At 38.7% G+C, this 26332-nt stretch overlaps 1 protein-coding gene across 1 annotated transcript in view; it reads left to right on the forward strand.

Annotated features, from left to right (window-relative positions):
* Positions 1 to 26332, forward strand: part of LOC117046856 (heparan sulfate glucosamine 3-O-sulfotransferase 1-like) — an 83203-nt gene that overhangs the window by 24872 nt on the left and 31999 nt on the right. Inside the window, exon 2 of the mRNA XM_033149323.1 lies at positions 23202 to 23333. The gene's annotated coding sequence lies outside the window, so the exon portion shown is untranslated. The remainder of the gene's footprint in view (positions 1 to 23201; positions 23334 to 26332) is intronic.

Below are 26332 nucleotides of genomic sequence, written 5' to 3' on the forward strand. Positions count from 1 at the left end.
TGGCTACAGCTGAATGTGTCTATCAAGCCTACTTTCAGCAAGGGGATGGAAAGAAAGCCTATGCAAGTGTATATGTGTGCCCTTCAATACCATGTTGGTGACCCCCCCATAGTAGGATATCTATTCTGTGGCCAGTGTTACTTCCTTGAAGCCATTCAAGTATTTCACAATTGTGGAATATCAAGGAAAGCAATTGTGAATCCTGAAAGGATATAGTTTTCTTTATTTTCATATAATATGGAAAGCAATTAATTTGTTCTATTTAATTATGTGGGCTACCACTTCTGTAGCACAAGTAGTGTAGTTCTGAGCTATTCTGCTGTATGCTCTCTCTGTCGTCGTCCTCCTGGGCCATTAGTAGGCCTTTCTGCTATGGCTATTTCACTTAGGCTGCAATCCTATACAGACTGAAGAGTACCATTAAACTAAAAGAAATTTACTTCCGAGTAGACATCTAAAAGATGGAGGGCACAAGGACAAGGGGACGACAGAGGATGAAATGGTTGGACAGTGTTCTCGAAGCGACTAGCATGAGTTTGGCCAAACTGCGGGAGGCAGTGAAAGATAGGCGTGCCTGGCGTGCTCTGGTCCATGGGGTCAAGAAGAGTCAGACACGACTGAATGACTGAACAACAACAGACATGTATAGAATTGCATTGTAAGCCTCACTGAATTTTATTCATTCGTACACCAGTGGGGTTCTGCTGATGCAATCGGACCTCTATGTCTTCTCGTCTCCCCAAATCTGCTCTAGTCGGGGGAGTCCCCCAACCCCTTGGAGCCAATCATGAGGGCATGTGAGAGGATGACAGAGACAGGTGTCGTGGGCTGTCCAAGTCAGGATGACTGAGCCAACCCATGCCAACAGGAGAGAGCAAGGAAGTTCTATTGCACATATTTTATTTTATTTATTTATTCAATTTCTATTTCTATTTCGCCCTTAATATGAGGATCACTAGAATACATTACATAGTAATAAACAAAAACAATTAACCCCCCCCCCCATCACAGTTTAAAAGGTCACAGATTGTTAAATTAGCCAAAGGCCTGGGAGAAGAGAAATGTTTTAGCCTGGTGCCTAAAGATATGTTACAGAGACAAAAGGCGAGCCTCCCTGGGGAAAGCACTCCACAAATGGGGAGCCACCACAGAAAAGGCTGTTCTTCTGTTGCCAGCCTCTGGAACTTTAATGGAGCAAGCACATAAAGATGGGCCTCAGATGATGATCTCAGGGTCTGGGTCAGTTCATGTGGGAAGAAGCAGTCCTTGAGGTGTTTGGAAGTCTCTTTTGCCATCAGAACGGCAGTGTTGGATAATAGGCTATTGTATTCAGCATTCTTATGGCCTTATATATTTCTTCTTGGGCTTTCGCCATGACACCCGTCCCATTTTCTGTTCCTGCTTTGCCAGCAGCCACGTGGTTTCTGTGGAATAACCTCTTGGGTTGACTCTTGTCTGTTCTGACATGATTTCTGTTGAGTACTCTGACTTGCTGCTGTGCCTTGCAGATGTCCTTCCCAGCTAAGATATCTGGGCTAGCTGACTGAGATACTTCTTAATGTATTCTGACACAAAAATTGAAGTTTCAGATAGAAGGATTGAGAGTTTTTAAATATAGACATCCTGGTTAATGTGTAAAATGTAGAAATCCGGGGAGACTTTAAAAAGGTATATATCACACCTAAAAAGGAAGCTTAGTGACTTAAAACAGGATCAATAAATCCTTTTTAGGTAGAAAGGGAAGATGCTACTAAAGTTGCATAGGGAAAGCTTTTATCTTCTTTATGGTGTTAGGCTTGTGGTACTGGAAGAGAGGCTTCCACGTTTGCAAATTCTCCTAAATTAGAAGGAGCAATGTAGTCACATTTCGAGTTGAAGAACTTCAGTTCAGGCTAATAGCTGCCATATGCAGTCTAATACGTAATGGCTCTTGGGGGTAAAGATTAAAGTGAAATATGTGCTTAATGGAGAGGTATGAGAATTGGCTAGAAATGGAATACGAAAGATTGTGTTTTTTATATTAAAAAACCCATAATATGCGTTATAAATGCCCTACCCAGTATGACTGTAAGTATATTATAGGTTATGATTCGCAGTCGTGCCTCCTGAAGATTTACTTAGATTAGTCAGATTGTTACAAACTTAACCTGCATGGTTTATGGTTTGTGCCTTCACTTTAGTCAATTACTTCACACAAAATAACCTTTTCCTCAAGAGATATTCTGCCTATCAGTCACTGCTAGTTGCATGGGCTTGGCCAGGATTTTTGTTAGGGGGGGGGCAGGACTGATATGATTGGTCAGTTAAGTATTTCTATTGTTTTACTTGACCTAGGGGTCAGTTGCTCCCCGCCCCCCCCCACCCTTGGCTATTCCCATTTCCCATTACTAGTTGTGATGTCTTATTCTGTCTCCAGGATCAAAGGCAGCATACCTCTGAATAATAAATGATTGGGAACCACAGCTGCAGCATAGGTATCTGTCCTGGTCAGACCATTGTCCCATCTAGCTCACTACTGTTGTCACTGACAGTGACTCTCCAGGGGTTCAGTCAGGAAGTTTTTCACAGCCCTACTTGGAGATACTGTGGAATGAACCTAGGTACCTTCTGCATACAAAATGTGTGCTTTACTACTAACCTATGGACATTCCCCAATGGGAGAGTGCTGCTGCATTCATGGCTTGTGGGTTTTCCACAAACATAAAGCTGACCTGCATGTAAAGCAGGATGTTGGACTAGATAGGCCTCTGATCTGATCTAGGAGAATTGATCTTATGATACCTTAAGGAAATCAAATGAAAATCCTGTAGATGCACACACTTAATTTTTTTGTTCACCTCTTTGAAATGTAAGAGTCAGTATCTAAATAGCTGTATATACAGTAACTGGTTCTTGTGGGTGGTAGGATATTGAAAACATGTCGAAATACAACAAAATATAAATTGAATAAAGTTGAAACCAATCCACAGGTGTTGTTGGTGTCTACCTGTCTCAAGTGACAACAGAGTGAACCTCCCGGGGTGAAGTCAAACCACTGGAGAATCACAGCACCTGATGTGTTTGCAGAGACCAATAACTCATAATTGCTGCTTCTCATGTTGTTTATGCTGTTTTAGCAGAATCCAAGTGACATCTCTGGGGTGCACGCTTTCGCAGTGCATATGGAAGTATTGGGCTGCCCAAATGGCAAGACCTCTCTCTTGGCCTTGCTGATGTGATCCAAAGGAAAGCAGAGCAATACATTTGTTTAGCTTCAGCAGAAGGAGGCATACAAGACACCATGCCATCCAACCTCCTTAGGGACTCCACTCCAGATTTGTGTAATATTTACCCCTTAGCCTTTTCTTCCCCTGAAGATGTCCCACAAGGCAGCGGGTATGGATTTTGCCTGGGGTTTACTCTACGGATCAGTATAGCCGCAAGGCAGTGAGTTTGGATTTGATTTTCCTTCTCCTAAGTGGGCCAGCTTCCCAGGTAAATCTACATATAGTTATCCTAATACCAAAGCAATGCTCATTCTCTGAGGCTGCAGTCTTATGCAAACTGGAAGTGCCATTGAACTCAATGGTGCTTACTTGATTTGATTTTGATTAGACTCACATATCACTTTATACTTCAAAAAAAGTCTCAAAGTGATTTACAATGTGTATAGTACAACAGAACACAATAAAAACATTAAATAATGCACATTATCAATACAGTAAACTTTAGAATAATGCATACTCAAACCCAAGTTAAGTAACTTTAGCAATATCATTAAAGTTTCCCATATATCCATGCGAATAAAACATTTTTACCTGGCATAGAAATTAGTACAGCATGCGTCCCTGGGGAGAGTGTTCCAAGGGTAGACATGTGTATGATTGCACAGTAACTTTTTCTATTTGCCTCTTCTTACTGAGGATATAATAAAGGGATTCTATTGTTTAGGAATGAGTAAGTCCTGTTGTCCTAGAGGCCTCTTTTTTTAATGTAAGCTCATTCATAACTCTGATGTGTCAGTTTCCTGTTGCATGCATCAATTGTAGGTAATTATTTCCCAGTATATTTTTTTAAAATCTGTACAACTAATTCTGTGCATCCCACAGAAATTCTACCTTAGGTTTTGGGGGTTGTTTGTTTTGACAGCATCATGCCACCTTCTCCAATGTGAACTTCCATGATGCATGACAATATATTGTAGGAGTCTTCATTTCAAAGAAGAAAGTGCTGAATCCCTCTAGGCATTCAATGGCACTAAAGAAGCTCTTTAGTTTAAACCACTAAGAAGAGAATAATAATAATAATAATAATAATAATAATAATAATAATAATAATAATATAATATAATAATAATAATTTTTTATTTGTACCCTGCCCATCTGGCTGAGCTTCCCCAGCCACTCTGGGCGGCTCCCAAACGAATGTTTAAACAATACAGCATTAGATATTAAAAACGTCCCTAAATAGGGCTGCCTTCAGATGTCTCTTAAAAATAGGCTAGCTGCTTATTTCCTTGATATCTGATGGAAGGGTGTTCCACAGGGTGGGCGCCACTACCAAAAAGGCCCTCTGTCTGGTTCCCTGTAACCTCACCTCTCGTAATGAGGGAACCGCCAGAAGGCCCTCGGCGCTGGATCTCAGTGTCTGGGCTGAACGATGGGGGTGGAGACGCTCCTTCAGGTATACAGGACTGGGGCCGTTTAGGGCTTTAAAGGATCAAACTAGTGCACAAAAATGGCAGGAACTCCTCCAATGAACCTTAATTGTAACATGAAGTTGTCTTCTAGGCTGCTGCTGCTTTTTCAAAATATTGACTTATACAAAATGGTCCCCACCTAGACTTCTGTATAGCTTGATAGCTGAAGGTACTTGGTTGCAACATTAGGATGCAGAAGGAATATTTGTTGTTTAAACTTGGGAAAGAGCTGAGTTCTGGGACTAGCAAGAAACAGCTTTAGGGTCAGATTGGCTTTTGGAAGAATGATTCTTTTTTCCTGTTTAGCATCATATGACTGAGTACCTGCCCAGTTCTGCTAACCTGCTGGATTTGAAAATGTGTGATTAGACAGATACTGCTAAAGCACCACATGTCTCCAGAGGAACTGGTAATGTCAACTGCTGCACTGAAACTACTTACTGCTCAAGTTAGTGGGGGGTTCATATTTTTTACTTCTTCCACACATAAGTAGTGTGTATATATATATATATATATATATATATATATATATATATATATATATATATATATGAGAAGCCTTTTCTGGTTATATTTTCCTTTGAAGGATATATCAGAAATGACCTATACTATGCTATTTGGACAAGGCTGTCCTGGCTATGAATAGTCATTAGAGTTCACTAGCAGCAAAATGTATTTCTGAATTCGTAAGACCTTTCCTCTAAACTATTTGGAGCTCTAAAGCAGGCATCCCCAAACTCATTCCTCCAGATGTTTTGGAACTACAACTCCTATTAACCCTGGCTAACATGACCAATGGTCCGGGATGATGGGAATTGTAGTCCCAAAACAACTGGAGGGCCGAGATGGGGATGTCTGCTCTAAAACAGCTCTTCCACTATTCTCCCTCACCACCTTGAGAACTGCTTGGTTTGGGGTTTTTTAAATGGAGAATAACTCAATATTTTTGCTAGATTAAAACTAAAACAACCCCCACCACCACCACCAGAAGAGTAGAACAATAGAGTTAACACTTGTATAGGATAATGATTAATCTTGCATTACTGTAAGAATTGTTTTAGTGTAGAGAGGAGGGGAAATTAAATAAGATTAGAGAAGAGCAGGATATGTTTTAAAGCTAACTTTGAAGTAATTTGATCTTCCCACACACACATTATGCAGAATAAAACTGACAGGGATCATAGCACCCTTTTTGTAGAGATTTTTTAAAAGAAAAAATCTGCACCACCTACGTTGCAGATCTGAAGTGCTCCTGCTTGTTATACAAGAACTACCTATATCCTTTTAAAATCTTATCTTCAACATTGCCTTGCCCATAAATATATACATATAATTATTTAACAATAACGCAATATATATATATGTCAGCCATTAAAGCAAATTAGAATGCACCTGTTTTACCATACTGTACAAAGAAGCAGATTAGGTGGTGGTAGAATAGTCTTTATTTGCTACCTACTTACTTTGCTGAAGAAGTAAATCTTCATTGCAGTTATGTATTAGTAGTTTGCAGAAGACTGGTCGCCAAAGAATTAATGCTTTTGAATTATGGTGCTGGAGGAGACTCTTGAGAGTCCCATGGACTGCAAAAAGATCAAACTTATCCATCCTTAAAGAAATCAGCCCTGAGTGCTCAGTGGAAGGACAGATCCTGAAGTTGAGGCTCCAGTACTTTGGCCACCTCATGAGAAGAGAAGACTCCCTAGAAAAGACCCTGATGTTGGGAAAGATGGAGAGCACAAGGAGAAGGGGACGACAGAGGACGAGATGGTTGGACAGCGTTCTCGAAGCGACTGGCATGAGTTTGGCCAAACTGTGGGAGGCAGTGAAGGATAGGCGTGCCTGGCAGGCTCTGGTCCATGGGGTCACGAAGAGTCGGACATGACTGAACGACTGAAGAACAACAATTAGTAGTTTGCATCACAAACAGCAATTCCACAGATAGATTATTCCCCTCCGCCACCGCCCCCCCCAAGTTTGCAAGAATAGGAGGTAAATTTTTTGGTGTGCTCAACCTGTTTGTCAGGTCTGCGTCTGTAGCTGGACAAGCCACACCTGGGGGGAAGCCTGATTCTGTCACAAGCAGCAAGGCCAGAGGCAGAAGGCATGGTCAAATTCTGGCTGATGATCAGGTTACAGGGGATTTAGACAGGAATCAGAAGGGACAGAAGCAGAAACATAGCTGAAGTCAGGCCAGAAGTCAGGCTCAGAAAATATGGTCTATATTACCAGTTGTAGTAACAAATGGTTCATACTAACAAACAGGCTTGACCTCGGGGGTTTTATATGATCTAGAGTGTGACATTATGAAAGCAGGGCAAGGTTGCTGTCAGCTAATGGCTTTTTGGGTGGGATTCTGAGACACCTGAATATTGCTGTCCCATGAGCTAAGATACGAGAGATTGGCTGCTGGAAACCCTATCTCAAGATCTACCCTCTCACCTTATAGTAGGACCTGCTGAGGTATTTTTTTTTTTTTTTTTTTTTACTAATACTTGGGGTGTGGTATGGATAGAGTTTGATAGAATTATTTTCTGGTGGGTTACTTCACTGTTCATTCCACAGCATCACAAATTCAGAATCTTATACTAGTCCATGAAGACAGTGTTTTCCACGTGTATGAAAGGGAATGCAAATATTTTTCATTTTTTCAAGTGATGCAATGCAGCATCATGTCTTGCCCCATGGACATCACTTCACCACATTCAGAAACTAATTTAATAAAGCCTGTTGAAGTGGTGGTATTCTTAGTTTCTGTGGATCTGGAACAAAGCTCACTGCATTTTGTTTGGCTTCATATCGATATCATTGGCATTGTGTAAATGTCTCTTCCCCCATTATATTACCGGTACTTATATAAAGTATAAAAATTATCAAATTATCTTATAATTCTTTTATGAGAACGTATTAAGTTTTTCCTTCTTTCCCTTCTCATAGTCATAAACTTGGCATAGTGCTAATCCCTTTTCATATAAAAGCATTAAACCTGTTTGAGCCATCTGACAGCAGAGCAACCTCATTCAACCAAATGACCTTGAGGGCATTCAAGTCATGGATGCTCTGATAATTCCTTTCCTCATCTCCCTTTCAGCCTCTGAAGCTGCATCTTTCACTGGTTCTTAAATACACATTTGGCATGTGCTGCCTGCAATCCATAACTTGCTAAGCTTCTGCTTTTAATTATTCTGCTAATGTGGGCAAACAGAAACATTCTCTTTTAGCAGGAATGATGCAGTATGAGATAATTCACATGTCTACATGGCAAATAGGAATGAGTTGGATATCAGTTATGAAATCAGGTTTATATCACTGATGATTATTTCCCCCCCCCCCCCAAAAAAAAAACAATTTATCACATTTTATAGGACTATCGTAATTTTCTGCTCAGAATGCTTTATGCCCTTTTAATCCATTGTTGGTAGGTACTGGTGATGGGCTTTGGGAATATATATTGTACTATATTTTTTGGGAACGTGTTTGCTCACCTTGCAGTTGGACAGCACTTAAGCTATAATAACCAGTTTTGCATAATGGTTCCTAAGATCAAGGAGCAGATTTCTGTTTCTTGGGATAATATTTAACATCATTTTGAATCAAGATTGTATATTGAATCTTTCGGAACTACACTGATTTCAAGCACTTCTTCCCAAACTGCGCTGCTTCTTAGAATTCTCAAGCACCAGATACAAGGCTGCTAGTATTTTCATAAGAAAAGATTTGCTAGTCTTTTCTAGCATGAAAATCTTGCCTTGAATTTCTTTACCAAGGTAACAAATAACCAGATTGGAATAATATTCAGGTACAGTAGCTTTATTATAAGCATCCATACGTACAGTGAATTACACAGGGTGGCGCTGTGGTCTAAACTGCTGAGCCTCTTGGGCTTGCCAATCGCAAGGTCAGCAGTTTGAATCTGCACAACAGGGTGAGCTGCTGTTGCTCTGTCCAAGGTTCTGCCAGCCTAGCATACCAGTGCAAATAGGTACCGCTGCAGCGGGAAGGTAAGCAGCTTTTTCCATGCACGGTTTAGTCATGCTGGCCACATGACCCGGAAAGCTGTCTGTGGACAAACACTGCCTCCCTCAGAGTGAAGGCAGAGATGAGCTCCGCACAACAAAGTTGAATTCAACTGGACTTAACCGTCCAGGAGTCCTTTACCTTTACCTTTTGCTGCTTGCAAATTCTTGCAGCTTAAAACAAATGGCTTTCATCTTTTATTTAGTTGTTATTGTCTTTCAGGCTACAGTTTCTAAACTCAAACACTGATTGTGTGAGAACAAATATTCTAAGTACACCTAAATAGTATGAAAAAATGACATGCAACATTAGTTCCAAATAATAATGTTACAATGTATTAAGGAAATAGATAACATTGCAAAAATGCAATAGTAAATGGACCCGTTGATCCAGGGCAATGCCTGATCAACAAACTAATGTGACTAATATATAATTAATGAATCATGCCTAAGATCAAATGTGTTTCAACCATGTGGGTTTTTCTCAGTGGTCAAAATATTTGTTTAACATGCAGCTTGCCACAGAAAATGTCGCTACTTGGTTAGTCTGGTGTGATGAGCTAACCACCCATAACCATGAAATATCAATGCACAAGTGGTAATCTTGATGGCATGCAAGCTAGTGTAAAAGAGTGTTTTTCTAAAAGGTAGTGTTTTCCAGTTGCACTCACTTTTAGGATGTCTTCCAGATGTCAGCTACCCACTGCCAGTTTTAATAGCATAACCTTATTGACACACAACCTTGTTTGTGCACTGTTCGTATGGCTTTCACCTCACTGTGAACCTTATAATGTAAGCTAAAACACTTGGTTTGGGCATTCAGAATTCTCTTATGGAATGTCTAGTTTTCTCCACTCTACAGCTAACCTTTGGCTGTCCAGGTGTTTATATATTCAGCTGAAACAGGCACCTGTTGAGATGTTGGTGCAGCACAGGTTAACTACCGGTAACCCTGCCCTACTTAAATTCCTGGGTTCCCCTCCCCATCTATACATATATATTTTTCTCTGCCCTTTGGTGATTTCATTATGTTCCATGGTTTACAATTGATGCTGACTGCCAAAGTCTACTTTCCTGTCTCCGACTTACTTTCTGTTCATTTCCACTGTTTTTGTGCCTTATAGGTTTCATTGTGCCAATGCCCTCTCTTTGAGCCGTTACACCTTTACTATTTTTAAAGTTCCTCTTTAAATCCCACTTTTCCAGCAAAGCCTTTCCTTGTTATCCCTAGATCTACCCAAATTGTGCTTCTGCTACCGCTTGATCCCCCATCCCATGGATACTATTGGGTTGTCAGTTTCTTGGGAATTGCCTTTAGCTATAACCACTCAAAGTTACTTTTGTGTTACTCCTTTAAAATACAGGCAGCAGCAAAGGTTGCTGATAAATATATTTTTTTAAAAACAAACCAGAAATGGTATCTCTGCTGCTCATCCTTGTGGTGAGCAAAGAGAAATTCTCCAGTTACTTCACTGTACATAAGCTGCCCCTTGCCAAGCATGCATGAAAGTTCTTATTCTGGAGAGCTATTGAGCAGTAGTAAATGCTGGTTCTTGTACACCTTCTTTCGTGGCTTAAAGGATAAGAAATGAAATTGAGGGATATCCCAAATGTTCAGTCTCTTTGCTATAATCGTGTTAGCTGGGGATTTTTAGTCACATTTATAAGGTACAAAAAGATATATTCTGGCAGGACTTCCTGATGATAGTATGTCTTCTGGCAAGGATTCATTCCAAAATATAGGCTTTTGAAAGCAGATTGTCATTCCCTGTTTTGAGGGGAAATGTGCCCACAACAGAGTTACTAGGACAGTGTTTTGTGGGCATAAAATCAGAGAGGCAAAGAGAGAGAGAGAGAGAGAGAGAAACCCTTTCAGAAAAGAAGCTTTTAATCCTTGATTAGTTGGCTAGGAAAATTGCAGACAGTTAATCTGCTGCCACCATTAAAAATTATGTCGGTTCTGACCTTTCATTTTCCTTTAGGGTAACTAGAACCATGAAAATTGGCTTGTTACACAGAGCTGCCTCCCTGGCCAAAGAGTAAAACCCATCACAGTTTTCTTTAGGGATATGATTTTTTTCATTACAAAATGGAATTACTGTGTACAGTTGTAGATGAATGTTTTTAGTTTATAATTTCTTTGTACAATGCAAGTTTAGTGTTGTGCACAGTCAATGCAAAGGAAAAAGAATAATCATATGCTTGTGCTGTTTACATTATCTAGATCATGAGCAAAGCACAAATTCTCCTTATAAGAAACACCCACTCAGCATCTAGCGTAACATTGAGCCAATGATGTTTCAAGGACTAGAGAGTAAATTTTGCCCTCAGTAACTTCAAGAGTCAAAAATATACTAAATGTAAGATTGCATCCAGGCCACAAATTTCTGCTTGGCATTCTTCCTCTTCTTTGTTATATTTTCAGATGACTTAATATCAGATTTGAGCCTTGTTTTGTTGTAATTTGATTTGAGGTGACATATGGTGACACATGAGGAAAAGAAGCAATCCACATTCTGGCTATACTTTGATAATACATTTAAAATAGATATTAGAAAAACATTAGGGGGAAATGGAAGGGCATGCTGCAATATTCTGGGTCTTATTCTGTATATAGCTTATTCTAGGTTAGAAATATTTATAATGTAGGCTGGCTTTAGAGGATGTAGGCCTGACTTCATCAATCATTAAGAAAAATTCTGTACCTGCAGGTCACTACTATGGTGATGGAATCTTTCTAAAATAATATTCAAATAAGGAAAAGAACTAGTCAGCATTGATTTATCTATGATACTAGCTGGCAGAATTTCTTTTTCAAGAATAGCTACTGGTATATGAAGAGGAAATTGTCACCTTAAGACTATTATTTCCATGTGTGCTACTAATTTTTTACTATCATTTTCTTATACACAAACATGTCATCAGTGCAGAATGCAAAGAGTGACTAGAATGCTGTACCCTAGGTTATATTATCTCTTATTGGTTCTGTGACTCTATCCATGCAGAGTAGATTCTGTTTCTACAATTTATTTGCACATGTCTCTCGCCTTTAAATTTGCAGGCTAGTTCACACATAAGTGTTCATTACTTGATGACTGCAATTTCAGGTGGTGTCAAGCCTTGGCTTAGCTCCAAGGCAGGATGCAACTAGAGTTCAGGCTTAGGTTGGAAAGGGCTGGCAGGGCATTAAATTGAGTACAGGAGGTCAAGCACTGGCTCAGGAAGATGTGGGTCAAAGGGTACAGAGAGAGAGACAGGTGAAAAGTTGAATTCCAAGGTAGCAATAGATGATTAGAGGGGCAAGAAGCAGATAGAAGATCAAAAGGCAAAAAGAGGTCATGAAAAGCAAGGCAATGCAAACAAAACAGCAGTCGCTATGTACCGGTAGTTTTTCTGGCACCTTTTACATTAGGCATAAATCTAGTCAGATTTAATCTTATATATTCTTTTGTTTGTCTTAAATCATGTCCAGTATACAGAATGAAAATTCATATAGTACCATTTGTTAGGACAGTTGTCAGAAGCAGAACCATTTTAGCTTTGGTAATTCATTTCGAAAAGCAAAATCCTAGCTTTCATACTTGGCAAGAAAACTGAAAAATGTGTGAAGTTTGTGCCCTGAGCAATGATTCTCTCAGATGCAGCATTCAGGATGTAGTTGTTAGACACAGAAGATAAACAATAAACTTAAATATAAATCTGATTGTAGTTTGGTCGATTGACATAGACTTCCATAGAGAGATATACATGGATATAGGATTGTCAAATCTTTAGTAAATTAGTTGATTAACTAAACTCAATCTTGTTACTTCTGCTGCTCTGACAAAGCCCAGCTTCTTCCTCCTTAGAACCTTTTCTTAGTCTGTGTAGTTTCTATTCTATCCATCCCTGTACTGTTTTCTGCCTACTGCTTGTTGCTTCTACCATCATGGCATCTACAGGCCTTCTTCCCAAATCCCACCCTTATTTACTGGCTCCCTTTTCCTGCTTCTTGTGAAACTGCTCTTCTTCATCCAGAAAGTAATTGTCATCCATTATATTTTCATCTCTTGATCTCCATCTATTTGTTCTCCCCAAAATTGGACTCTTCCCCTTTAGATATTGCTTCTTCTGCCAGGCACCTTGCTTTGAAGACCACTGTAGTGGCAGCAATAGCCATTACTGTCTTTCTAAATTGTAATAGTTCCAGCCCCTTTTCAGCCTTTTAAAGTTTATTCTATATGAATCTACTCCTCCTTGTTGCAGTCTTGCACTCTACTCCATATTACAGTCTTACCTTGCCTCATAACCACATCTCGTATCAGATCTAATAAAAGGATGGTCATACTTTTTTTACAATACTTTCAAGTGGCCAAAGCACTTTACATGCATTATTTGGTTACAACACAACTGTGATAAGGTATCATTCCTTATATTGCTGATTCAGTGTGGGAGAAGACATTTAGAGAGAATGACTTGTGATTGCATGACAGAGGTAAGATTTGAACTGAGAACATTGTTTCATAGTTCAGATTCTTCGCCTCTATGACACACCAACTCTCATCCAGATGCTTGACTCACCTTCTTCTTTTTTGACAACATCCCCCCCCCATTGTTGCTTCATTATTTTAAGATTCCTTTCTGATCAAACTGCTCCTCAACCTTTGCCCTGACTCATCTCATTGTCTTGAATTTTCACAAAGAACTGCTTTGCTTCTGAAGTGATTTGCATAACAGTGACCAACAGATTGATACAGGACAATCTAAAGCACAAAGAAGAAATAAATGTGTGAAGAAGCTAGGAGTATAAGTAATTTTTAAAAAAATTATATTTGGCTCGCCACTTCACATTCATTAACAATATTCATTTTGCAGGAAGGCGGATTCTGTAGCAGCCTGTGCCATATTAAACATTGAAAAATGTAAGTTTCACTTATTAGTATACAATAAAACAGCAATCATACCATATCACTGAAATAAAATATGTGGAACCTTAAGAGCTTTTGCTGGGTTTTAATATCCATGCAATTATATGAATAATGTATGCAAGTTGTAAATGCCATAAAAGAAAAAACTGATGCTTTTGCATTTTCATCTAACTTTTATCTCCGAAGAAAACTAATGTTAACAATTGTTTTTGAAATATCTTGAAAAAAGGAAGATCCAAATCAACCATCAAAGAAGGCTAGAAAACAGTGTTACTTAGCCATATGAAAATGTTGCTAGATTTATTACATAAATTCTAAACTTACGTATCAAGTAATGCCAGTTAAAATATATCTTTCCATTTGTTAAAAACCGAAAACCAGTAGTTCTAAATCAGATTTAAGGGCTCATCATTTAATAGTAGTAGTAGTAGTAGTAATAATAATAATAAATTTATTATTTATACTCCGCCCATCTGGCTGGGTTTCCCCAGCCACTCTGGGCGGCTTCCAACAAAATATTAAAACATAATAGTCCTTCAGATATTAAAAGCTTCCCTAAACAGGGCTGCCTTCAGATGTCTCCTAAAAGTCTGGTAGTTGGTTTTTCCTTTGATATCTGGTGGGAGGGCGTTCCACAGAGTGGGCGCCTGGTTCCTTGTAACTTTGCTTCTCACTGTGAGGGAACCACCAGAAGGCCCTCAGTGCTGTACCTCAGTGTTAAACCCTTTCATCATTGTTTAAATGCTGTTAGAATTTATAATACACAGATCAACAATTATTTCTTCAAGGTTCAAGCCTTATCTCAGAGTAGTGCTACTTAGCTCAAAGGTTGGGAGCCTGTGGCCCTCCCGATATTGATGGATTCCTATATCATTTTATTCCCCAGAGTGGCTGGGGAAACCCAGCCAGATGGGTGGGGTATAAATACCGGTAATATTATTATTTATTATCCCATTTTCTGACAGGAGAGAATTGGATACAGATATGAGATATTGCATTCCATGGCAAATCAGTAGTATTGGTATATTCAGATATATATACCAAAACACATGAAAATAGTCCAATCTGAAACATAAAACACTGGAAAACTTGGAGGATATTGTCCCTTTTCAAAATGCTTAACAAGTGAGGGTTCTTTTGGCCAAATTGTCTGAAATGTGGCAAGGGTAATACGGTAAAACAGCACCTGAAAATTCAGTGCTATAAGGATGGAAAACTTTGTGGGCATCAGAGGAAAGGCTGGGTCTTCTCAGTAATCAAAGTGGAAACAAAATAAATGAGAAACAAACAACAGTTACAAGTGAAACAATAATGAAAGTAAAACAAAACAAATGAGATTTTATTTTATTTTTTTAAAATATATTTATTAACTTTTTCAAAACATAAACAAAATACAAACAACAAATACACTACAATACAACTATTACAAACAAACTACAATAAAAAACAAAAACTTATTCATTTAAACTGCTACTTTCCTTAACATTGTAAATTGACTTCCTCACATCTCCCTTCCTGCGTTCATTGTCACACCTTTAGTAATTTCTTTACATTGTATAAACCTTATTTTACAAAAAATCCTGTCCATTTTTAAACTATTATCTTAATTCATCATCTGCAAATTCTTTAACACTTAACATAATTCTAAATCTGCTGTCTAACTTATCTTCCAAGTTACATCTACATTTCAATCTTACTATAATTTTTTTAATACAATTTAAATTTCTTCCATTCTTCTCCCACCGCGTCGTCCCTCTCGTCACGGAGCTTCCCGGTCATCTCAGCAAGATCCATATAGTCCATCATTTTCATCTGCCATTCTTCAATCATTGGCAATTCCTCTGTCTTCCAGTTTTTAGCTATCAAAATTCTAGCTGCTGTTGTGGCATACATAAACACAGTTCTATCACATTTGGGGATTTCCTGGCCTAGGATGCCCAGCAAAAAGGATTCTGGTTTCTTTTTAAATGTGTTTTTCAACACCTTTTTCATTTCATTATAAATCTTTTCCCAGAAGTCTTTCACCTTTGGGCACGTCCACCACATATGGAAAAAAGTTCCTTACATTTCCGGCATTTGTTACTTTGTCCAAAACAAATGAATTTTAACAAATGAAAGACAAAACAAATGGGGCTGCCACAAATAAAATGATAAATGAAACAAAAATGGCTTTACTTGAGGTACATTTCCCTACAGCTGTCTCTGCTAAACTCTTTCTTTACCTGTTTGCTTTTCCACTCTAAAACTGCATCAGCATCCTGTATGGTCCAAATACATATTTGTAAACATGTATTTAGAAGCCTGTGGTGAGGCAAAGGGGGGAAGTCTTGGGGATTCAGGGCACAGAAGTAGCAAGGAAAAATATTTAAATATTTCCTCTCCTGCCTCTACTTATCCACAACAAATCAACCCTTCCTGAGGGGTGAGGGAATAGCTAGGTCTTTAGGAACAGTTGGTCAGGTTACATTATGACATCTACTTAGTACTGTACGTACTGGAAAGTTCTCAAAATCTACAACCATTATCAATTCTTTTACTTCTTCAGTCTTTATGCTGTGGTGCAGTAGGCTGGATTAGGAGAATGCCCTGCTTAATAAAGGCAAATAAATCACACTAGATTATTACGTACCTTCCTTGCCTGTCTTATTTGGTTGTATAAGATTTTGAAATCACAAAATACCTACAAGTTGGCCCTTCACTAAGCCCACCCACATGTTATGATGGTGTTGACAATGTGAGAATTGTGTTCCCTAGCAGATCTGTCTCCCTCTCATGCTTTCTTATCTGTAATAAAAAAGAAATACAGCATTTGTCCATGAGAGAGGGGGGGAATTGCTACTGATCAGCTATTGTAACCTACTGCTCATCCAAAAATAATAATAATTATATAGCAGTGATATCAGTTGTCTGGGAATTATGGATCAGAAAGTTTCTGGAATACTTTCCAGAAGATTTTGCTGTGCTACAAATCAAAGCACATCTAGTGTGTCAATCTTTGTTAATTTATATTTAATTTTTTTAAAGAAAGCATATCATGTTTATTTTAAATGGCCTATACAATATATTAAAAATTTCTACAAGCTAGCAAGAAGTAGGTGAACTAGAATATATGAATATATAAGGAAATCAATACTTGTGCAGTTTTATGTAGGAATTCCAAGTTTTACTGTAATAGTTCTAAATATCTTGTAAATGACAACGTAACAGTAGGACTTCTGTGCTGGGCATCTTTTATTTTCTATATTTTAAAGAAACCATCTACTTTTTTTGAATTGGATTAAATGTGCAGACATGATAACCCTTTCCAAAGGGATAAATACTGCCAGCATTTAAAAGGGTGGTAGTTTTCCCTTACACTTGGGGGAATAGTTCTTAAAAATATTCACTTAGTTTCTTATTTTGTTTTATGGGTGGTTTTAATTTCAGAAAGAGAGGTGCAAATGTGGTGCATATGTGTTAGGAGCCTATATTTTGGGGGCTGGGGTGACCTAAAGGGGATTTCTTGCATTCCTTCATCATTACCAATCATTTGAAGAAACAATAAATTTCTGAAAATGGGATTTTTTAAATAGAAAATCAAGCAGTGGGTTTTGTTTTTTTAACATGTTTCACCATATATTACTGAAATAAACACACCTGGGACAGCAGTTGATTATTTTGCATTTCATCAGTTTTTATGACTGACTGTTTTCCTCTACTAAAACAAATCTCTATTGAATTTTGCTTCTGCGATTCACACTCTTGCATTTAAGCTCCATGCAAGCCTCCTGTCGCTTGGCCTTTACTTGCTTGAGATAATAGACTGTAGGAGTTGATCGGGACAATTTGAAAGATCTGTGCTCTGCATAGAAGGGGGTGGAATAGACACTGAGGAACATACCAATCTAATGTCGTACATTCAGTTTCCTCTCTTCACATTCTGTCCTGTATTAATATTCACAGTTGGCACAACTAGCATGAAAGAGCCTCAAAGGCAATTTTTATTTTCTGAGTTCAAGCAGCTGCATGAAACTGGGTTAAGCTATTACAGTTCTCTTATTCTGCAACTCACCCCAAGGCTGGAGAGGCAATAATGGGATGACTTTGCTGGTCCAGTTTCTGGTTCTGTCACAAGATCTTTGGTTTCTTAAATCACCAGGACTAGTGCTACATAAATTTAGGTAATATAGAGACTAACGCTGCAGTAGAATTTCTTCTGACAGTGAACAATAGAGCAAAATGAAGAATGAGGCTGTGCAATGACCATGAAGACCCACACTGTACAATCAGAATGGCATGCTGCAGTTCTTGGTGGTGAGTGGCATGGGTTATGGGAGTGGAAGATGCATGTTTGAATGCTTCAGCATTTAAGCAGTTTCCTGCATATAGAAGAGTAACCAGAAGGACAGAGGTTTACACACAAACACAGCTGGCATAAGTGATCTGCCTAAGATAAAAGGTAGCAAAATATTTAGCCAAGTTTGGAAAGATGCTAACTCCATGCTGTGATTTCTGATACAGCAATTTAAGTGCTATTTTTCTTCTTCTTCATTCACTGAAACATAACATTATTGATAACCAATTGGCAGCACATAATAACAGATGGAGCAATCAATATGAGGATGGTTTATAATAAAAATAGGCATTTTGGGACTATTTTCATTTGGACAGCAGTTTCCCCCAAAACCGACAAATTTTTATTTTACCATTTCTTCAGATATTTCTGATCTGTTTAGTCAGTGGCAAAATGTTAACAATTTGTTGAGATTTGGGGGGACTTGAACCCCTAAGTAACAAAAGGATTTGTGGCAAATGGGTATTTTATATCAGATACAAATCTATTCTGTGTTCTCAGGTGTGGGTTAATGATCATTTCAGATCTTAAATAGTATGGAGGTCTGCTACTGGCTCAAAGCCAGGAGTTCTTCGTTGAGCTTAAGGAGCACTGTAATTGAATCACAGAGCATTAGGGCCACATCAACGTCTAAATTCAACTGGTGCTCAATGACCTTCACCTGATAGTGATGCCTTAAAGGTATTTCTGGTTTGCGGGGCAGCAGAAAGAGATAACCAACCTGATTTGTGCCACAGTGCAACCATATTGGTTTTCTGTCCAGGCCAATAGTCTATATAGTGGACCTTTATGCTGATACAGTTGGGCTGAAGCTTATACAGAATTCCTTCCCAGACAATACATTTCCAGGGTTTAAAAAAGAAAGCCCCACTCTAAAGCATCAAAGGCTTTAAAGGTCTCTAATAACACAATTACCAAAGGATTTTCAAATGCTTGCTATGGTGGATAATGATGAGCACAATATCAAATTTTGGCGGCTAGGGACTGTTCTGATCCACAAGGCAAAAGGAAGATCTGGGTGTGTGGTTTGATGCAGGAATACCCAAGGAGGTTGCTATTATAGTAATAGCATCATCTTTTAGCTTTTCTGTCAAGTGGAATTTTGAGAATTTCCATACCAGGTTATATAGTTTACAACTGCCATACCAGATTATATACTTGTTTTATAATATGTTTTACTAATTCTAAACAATTTTACTTTGTAACTACTTGTTATGCAGATTAATAATCCTTAAGACTAGTTCCCGGCGTGCACAGCGGGAGGATGGCGGACTTTAACATCTTTGCTATCTATCACGAGTTAATTTGGCGGCTGCGATGGGAGTAAGCAGCCTCCCACCTCCCCGGGACGACGGGGAGGGCTGCCTTTGCCCGCGGTACTCCTTAACCCGCTTTGGGTCCTTCGGGACCGGTGGGGGAGTCTGGGCACATAGGGCTCGTTTTCAGATGCAGCTCCTGGAGCCGGCCCCGTTCGTGCACGCTCCCTTTAATTGGATATATAAATTTGTTTAAAGATTTTGGGCATGTCTCGGACAAAGGAGTGGGAAGAATGTTGCTAACTGCAGCCCTGAGTGATTAAGAATGAAGATTGGAAGAAGACGCGGACTTTACATTGGTATGTGAAGGAGGGAAAAGAAGGGGGGGTAAGCTCTGGAATCTCCGTTTGTTTTGCCTCAATATCTACTTAACACGGGCGAAACCTCCCCCTAGAAAATCCACTTTCACAGGCAAATGGCAAGTGGACTTTAAAGACAGAATGGAAATTAGAATGGAAATTACAAAAATAAACTGTGTGGAGGTGAAACTTGATCTGGACTTGACTCAACAGAAATGGAGGATCCTCGGCTGGCTGTGACGCAGCTAGAATTAACTGCCGAGTGCTGATGATAGCCTGTGGAGCTGTACACCACTTCAAAGGGAGAAGCCGGATTTGATGGACGATTGATAGTGGAATTTACGAGGGTCTGGCCCTCCCGGAAAGGAGTGGGGACGGCTCACAGGGGAAGAAATTGGTGTGTCGCAGTTTGATTTACAAGTTTGATTTATGAGAGACTTTCAAGATGGCGTCAGCCGAAATGCGATATTGGGAGAGGATGGCTTTTTCCACACAGAGACATTATTTACTATAAGAGTGTCTGCTTGCTGGCATTTATCAGAGGCTGTGAAAATATTGACTTTATGAAGCAACTGGAAAAGATCATAAGAAAGCGCTCCGGAGTCCGAGACATGGGGAATTCACAAGTTAAAAATTTGGCATAATTGGAATTGTTATAATTGGAATTGTATAATTAATTTGGCATTGTAATTTGTTTGGTAATTGGAAATATATGTTGGAAAATCAATAAATATGTTTAAAAAAAAAAATAATAATCCTTAAGACTAATGTACAGACACCAGCTTGATGTGATAGATTGCCATATATAACCAAAAGAGATGCAGTAATGATACCACTTACAGTGGTACCTCGGGTTACGTATGCTTCGGGTTACGAATTCCGCTAACCCGGAAGCGCAACCCAACGTGCGCACGATTTGCGCATGCGCAGAGTGTTTTTCGCAGGTTTTTCCGGTCTGCACATGCGCAGAACGAATTGTTCGGGTTACGTCCTTTTCGGGTTACGTACTGTAACCCGGAACGAATTAAGTACGTAACCCGGGGTACCACTGTACTAGAGTCTGGTTTAAATTATCTAGGTATATCTAGGTGTATATGAAATTATCTAGGTAACATCTGTTTAGCAAAAGTATATTTATTCTGTCGCATATAGAAAAACAACATCCCAAGTTCAAAGTAAATTTAGAGAAGTAATTACAATAAATACACTTTTGATTGTTAAAAATGTAGCTTAAATATAGGTATACCTATGATTTATATTGTGATGACCTTGGATTTTAACAAATTCATTTGAACTGAATTGTGCAACATATTATTGACACATGAAGTTTTATTAGAAATAATTTGTTTCTAAGTAAAAATAATTATGTTCGTATATGATTATAAAGCACCTGCTTTCTTAAGCTTATCTATTAAAGAAAATGCAGTTTTACAATCATCTTAGTGATAATTACAGGACAACCACGATTTTGTGTGTAAAGCAAACATTCCCCAGTTGTTGTTATTGTAGTAGTAGTAGTAGTAGTAGTCATGCTTGCATAAGAAACAAAGCTAATGACCTGGGCATAAGGAACATAGTTTTCTTTTGCTATCAACTTTCCCAAACTAATTGGACATTTGGAATGGGCTAGTAGGTAAGGTCTGGTTCAGCAGCACCTTAGAGTTCTCCCCGTAAAGGTAGGCATTGTTTCAATTATGATCTAACCCCAACATAGCTCCTGGAAAGAAAGAAAGAAAGAAAGAAAGAAGGTCCTGTGAGGAAGACTTTAAAATAACCTGTTGAATAGCAAGCACCAATGTTACATTTCAAACTTCACTTTTGCAACTCTGTTAAATTTATATAAGATTTGTCATGTGGGTGGAAAAGAGGGTTACTTTTCAAAACAAATGAGTTAAAATCCCCACTTGTCTTGCCTATCTTAGTCCCATAGTGAACAGTTGTCTAGATTGTGGCCCATGCCTTGAAAATATCACCAATGTCATATTATTTCCTGGCATTTTATTCCCTGGCATTTATATAGGAGCAATTGATATTTAAACCACACTTTAAGATAAAAAAAGTGCTGTATTAGACCTTGCCACTACTGAGGTTCATTGTTCAAAAACATCCAGGAGCATGTCAGATATGGAGCAAATAAAGTTCAGTGTGACATTGGGGAGCTGCCTTCAGGTCAGTTCTGGCATTATGAATTACTCTAAAAAGCATTACTTGTTAATACTTTTCACAGGTGCAAGTGACTGATGTAGGTTCACTTACCAAACATTTATTTTGGGTTCCAAAAAAACTTTAAAGTAACATTTCACATGGAAGCAGCTGAAATGGCTTTGCATTTATTTACTGTGCAAATACAGTATTGTAATACAAATTTCCAGGAAAATCTGCCTTTGATAGTCTTTGAAACCTTTTGAGCAGCGTGCTCTCTCTCTCTCTCTCTCTCTCTCTCTCTCTCTCTCTCTCTCTCTCTCTCTCCTGGTTCTCTGAACTTTTGGTACAACCACACATTCCAGCTTTGCAACAAAGTGATGTGATTTGTGAGTTATGCTCACATTTTCCTAAATAAATAAATAAAATCTCTCCTGCAGTAGCGATAGAAAGCGTGTTCACTCAGAGATTAGGGTCTTATGATGATGTATCCGATGTTGTTGTTGTTGTTGTTATACGCTTGAATTGTGGTGTTGAAATTTTAATCCCGAAAGGCTATTGCCATGCTTAATTAACAAGCACATCATAAGAGAATCTACTTCTCCACCAACTGTTACCAGCAGGTATTGACAAGAAAGCCATGTAAACTCAACAGATGACTGCTGATATCCTTAAAGGAGTAGAAAAACATGCTCTTTTTCAGCATCCTGCAGGGTGGGGTGGCTTTGTATATTAGACTGCAAGTTTTTCTGGAAGATGCAGTTAGGAGATTGCTGGTATCTATTGCTAACGCTCCAGCTGCTATTGTAAAAAATATCCTATCAACCCCATGTTGTAAGTACTTCAAAATTGCTATTATTTAAAAAGGAATAATTTCTAGGAAACTCCAAGATGTGTAAAAATAAACTTATGTTGAACGATTCTGAGGAAATAGTGTACATTTATAATCTTACTGTTGTGCAGATGATTTTTCATGCATCATGGCTGTACCCTTGAAGCTGTTGTTTTCTCATAATAGCAAGATTCTTTCTTGCCTACCTCAGTTGAATTTTAATTGGCCTACTAAAACTTTCTCATGGGCAGAGGGAAACATTTTTTTGTGTATTCTAGTAATCCTACTTAGTCTTGATCACCCACTAAAATGTAATGTGGCCCATATATAAACTTCAGAATGGAGATACACACACACACACACACACACACACACACACACACACTTTCCCCCTAAACCCTACACAAGGAAATGCTTAACATTTTTATCTTCTTCAATGCCTGTGTGTTAATATCCCAAGGCATATTTTAGCATATTCTTACTCAGCCAGGATGCACTGTGCATTAAGACAATGGGTGTTGCTCACTGCAAACAAAAGTTGCTAAATCAGATGTTCACATACTGTTGCTAAGCACATCACCTGGAGGATTTCCTCTGATTACCTTGCCCAGTAGGTGAGGGTTTTTGGGGGGTATGTTGATTTGTTTTAAGACATTAATGTGTATGTTTTCCTTACAGGTCTTACTAAATTCAGAAAGAAACATTACTCTATGGGTTGATGATGTGATTTCCTCCTGTCACAGTACAATTGCTGGAACAATTCTGTATCATTTCCAAGAGTTTCTAACAATTGCTACACAATAAATCCAGGTAAGCACACTTTTGAGCTGTCCAATTAGTCCCCCCCCAATAGATTCACAATAATTATCAATAAAGTGTTAATTTAAAAAAATTCTCACACAATGACACAATGTTCCATATATTCTCTGTCCCCTGAATGGATGTTGTGTTATTTCAGGGAATTGCCATGTGTAAAGCAGACACAATCAAGGATTGGTCTCTTAATTCATACTTAGATTGTTCTCATCTGCAAGTGTCACGAGTTCTGTGGAGACGTCTTGGAGCGGGTGGTCAACTGTGGAAAATGACTGGGGGGAGATGGGGAATTGGAGCTGGATTACCTGTGGAATGACCTAGCACAGTGGTGGCCAAACTTGGCCCTCCAGCTGTTTTGGGACTACAACTCCCATCATCCCTGACCACTGGTCCTGTTAGCTAGGGATGATGAGAGTTGTAGTCCAAAAACAGCTGGAGGGCCAAGTTTGGCCACCACTGTGCTAGCAGGTTGTGGGAGGAGAGACTGAAATCCTAGAAGTTATCTGGCCCTGAAGAGGGCCCCAGTGGCCTGGGAGGTAGAGGTTCAGATCTTGAGGTGGGGCCAAGCCTAAAACCACCTGCAGTGGAATTGCCTCTGTTGGCACCTCTTGTCAGTGAAGAGTCCCTTTTGGTTAGGCAAGACTTGGACTGCTTGCCTTGCAAATAACTGTGCCCATCCTGCACTTTGAAAGGAAGATGCATGGGAGAGATTACTCGTTGGATCAATGTCTTAGCTTCCACTTAGTCACGTATTTTAACCTCTACTGTAGCATGGAACCAAGACATTTTAACCTGACTTATGTACAGCACATTAAGTGTTGGGCAGTTGATCTTAAAGAGTTCCCATTCTTTGTCCTGCATTGATAGACAGGGCAGAAGTTTAAAGTATTCATGCAATTTCATAGCAAGCTACTATAGCAGCATGTTGGTTGCTTGGTGTTGCCATTTTTGTCACGGTAATTTGCTATCTTGCATCTCCACTTCCACAAACATATAAAGATGGGGTGTTTCCTTTCCTTCACTATGCGTCCAGTGCCCTATTGCCCTTGCCTACATCACTGCAATTAACTAATTAAAATCCTATTGTGCAATAATAGTAACCTTCGTCAAATTATATGCTTTGCTCTCAGCTTTTCTCCTGTTGCGCATTCATATGTTTATTTGAAATACAGCTCAGGAATAATGTCCCTTAAAAAAAAAAAACCTCAAACTACTCAACCATCTAAATGTTAGATATCGTGCTGTTAGTGTGTGGGCACAATGCAAACCAAACATAATTGGTTTAAAAAAAAAACAAAAAAACCCACCTAGAACTGATACATTAAGAAAAATATTCTTTCTTATTTAAATAAGAATGGTGTGGGTGCGGAATAGGGATTCAGATTCTAAATCCACTTGAATGCAAAGGATTCCAAGAGGAAACTCTCATAGAAATTCGCCCTTCACAATAAATAGTTAAGAAACTGAAAGCATTGCAGAATCTTAGCTCGTTCAATCTGACTTATTTATATGATCAGAGGGTGACACAGAGGTGGAATTGAAATAGCAGTATGGAAAAGATAAGACCAATTGCTTTCCAAAGCTCTGTTAAGGTCTCATTCTCTGTGCCAGTTGCTCCCCAATTCCCCCCCAAAACCACTTGAAAATTGCTGGAGGTCTTGGAAGACCACTTAATGGTGGTTTTTGCCTGTTGTAGCCATTGTAATGTTCTGCGCTAAGTGATGTAATACAGTGGTACCTCCGGTTGCGCACGGGATCCGTTCCGGAGCTCTGGTCGGATCCCGAGGGATTCACAACCAGAGGTGCTGCTTCTGCTTCTGCGCATGGTGCAGTAGAGCACTTCTGCACATGCACGTGCGACAAAACCCCAAAAAATACTCCAGGTTTGCCGTGTTCGCATCCTGAAGGATACACAACCAGAGGTTTGTGTATCCCGAGGTACCACTGTACAATAAAATGCAATATAAAAAAATCATACAATATGAATTCCATAGAGCTTTACAGTGTTCTTTGCAGACAGACATACTACAGACCACCAGAAGGAAGCTCACAGATCACTTGTAGTCTGTGGGCCACGGTTTGGGAACCCCTGCTATAAACTGCACAAGCAGCTTTTTATAAATTGATACCTAGGACACCAGAGATCATAGAAGGTGCACAGCAGTCATGAAATTGATTGTAGTAACAAGAAATTTGGTTAACTAAACAGGGTTGCAATAATATATTTTCGTATCAGAAGAATCGTAAATAAATAAATAAATAATTTAATACTGTAAAGGCATAATCTGGCTTAAACAGTATCTGTGGTGTCATTGGATGGTTGGTTGAAAAATGATCTACCGATGCTTACTGATTTATAGAATATGCAAACAATGCCTCATAAAGTATTTTTATTCAGAAAATTCTCATTCCTTTAATCGTTACAAGTAAGATGTTATATGCAAAGAAGATATTGGTTTTTAATTTAAACAGGGCACCCTTTGAAGGCCTTATAAATAACAATGGAATAATTAGTGCTATCTAAAACATATAAATAATTAATGGATGTTAACACTATAGAAGCGTTGAAACAAAAGGGAACATGGATACACATTTCATATTTATTGAAGCATAAATTATGAAAAGAAATTCATAAATATGCCCATAATTTTTATAATTTTAACAGTGGTCTAAATTCTGGCAGTTTAAATGATTTGGAGTATAGGCTAACTGAAATCAAGAAATTGTTTTTCGAAAAGGGTTGATGAAGAGTTATGCAGACATTGTGGAAGAACAGATAAATAACATATTCCTTTATTTCAGTATTTACAAATCAAACATAAATAAGTATGGTTCTTAAGAGTGCACAATATTTGAAGCGGTGATATGATATAACTCAGCTAAGAAAATCCTTATAGGGTACATGGTGTGGTGCAAGCATATTTTTTATTTGGAGTAATCTCATCAGCTGCTGTTTACGTTACACTCATGTTAAGGATACTTAGCATTTTAAT

The sequence above is a fragment of the Lacerta agilis genome, chromosome 5, assembly GCF_009819535.1.
Source record: "Lacerta agilis isolate rLacAgi1 chromosome 5, rLacAgi1.pri, whole genome shotgun sequence".
NCBI lineage: Eukaryota > Metazoa > Chordata > Lepidosauria > Squamata > Lacertidae > Lacerta > Lacerta agilis.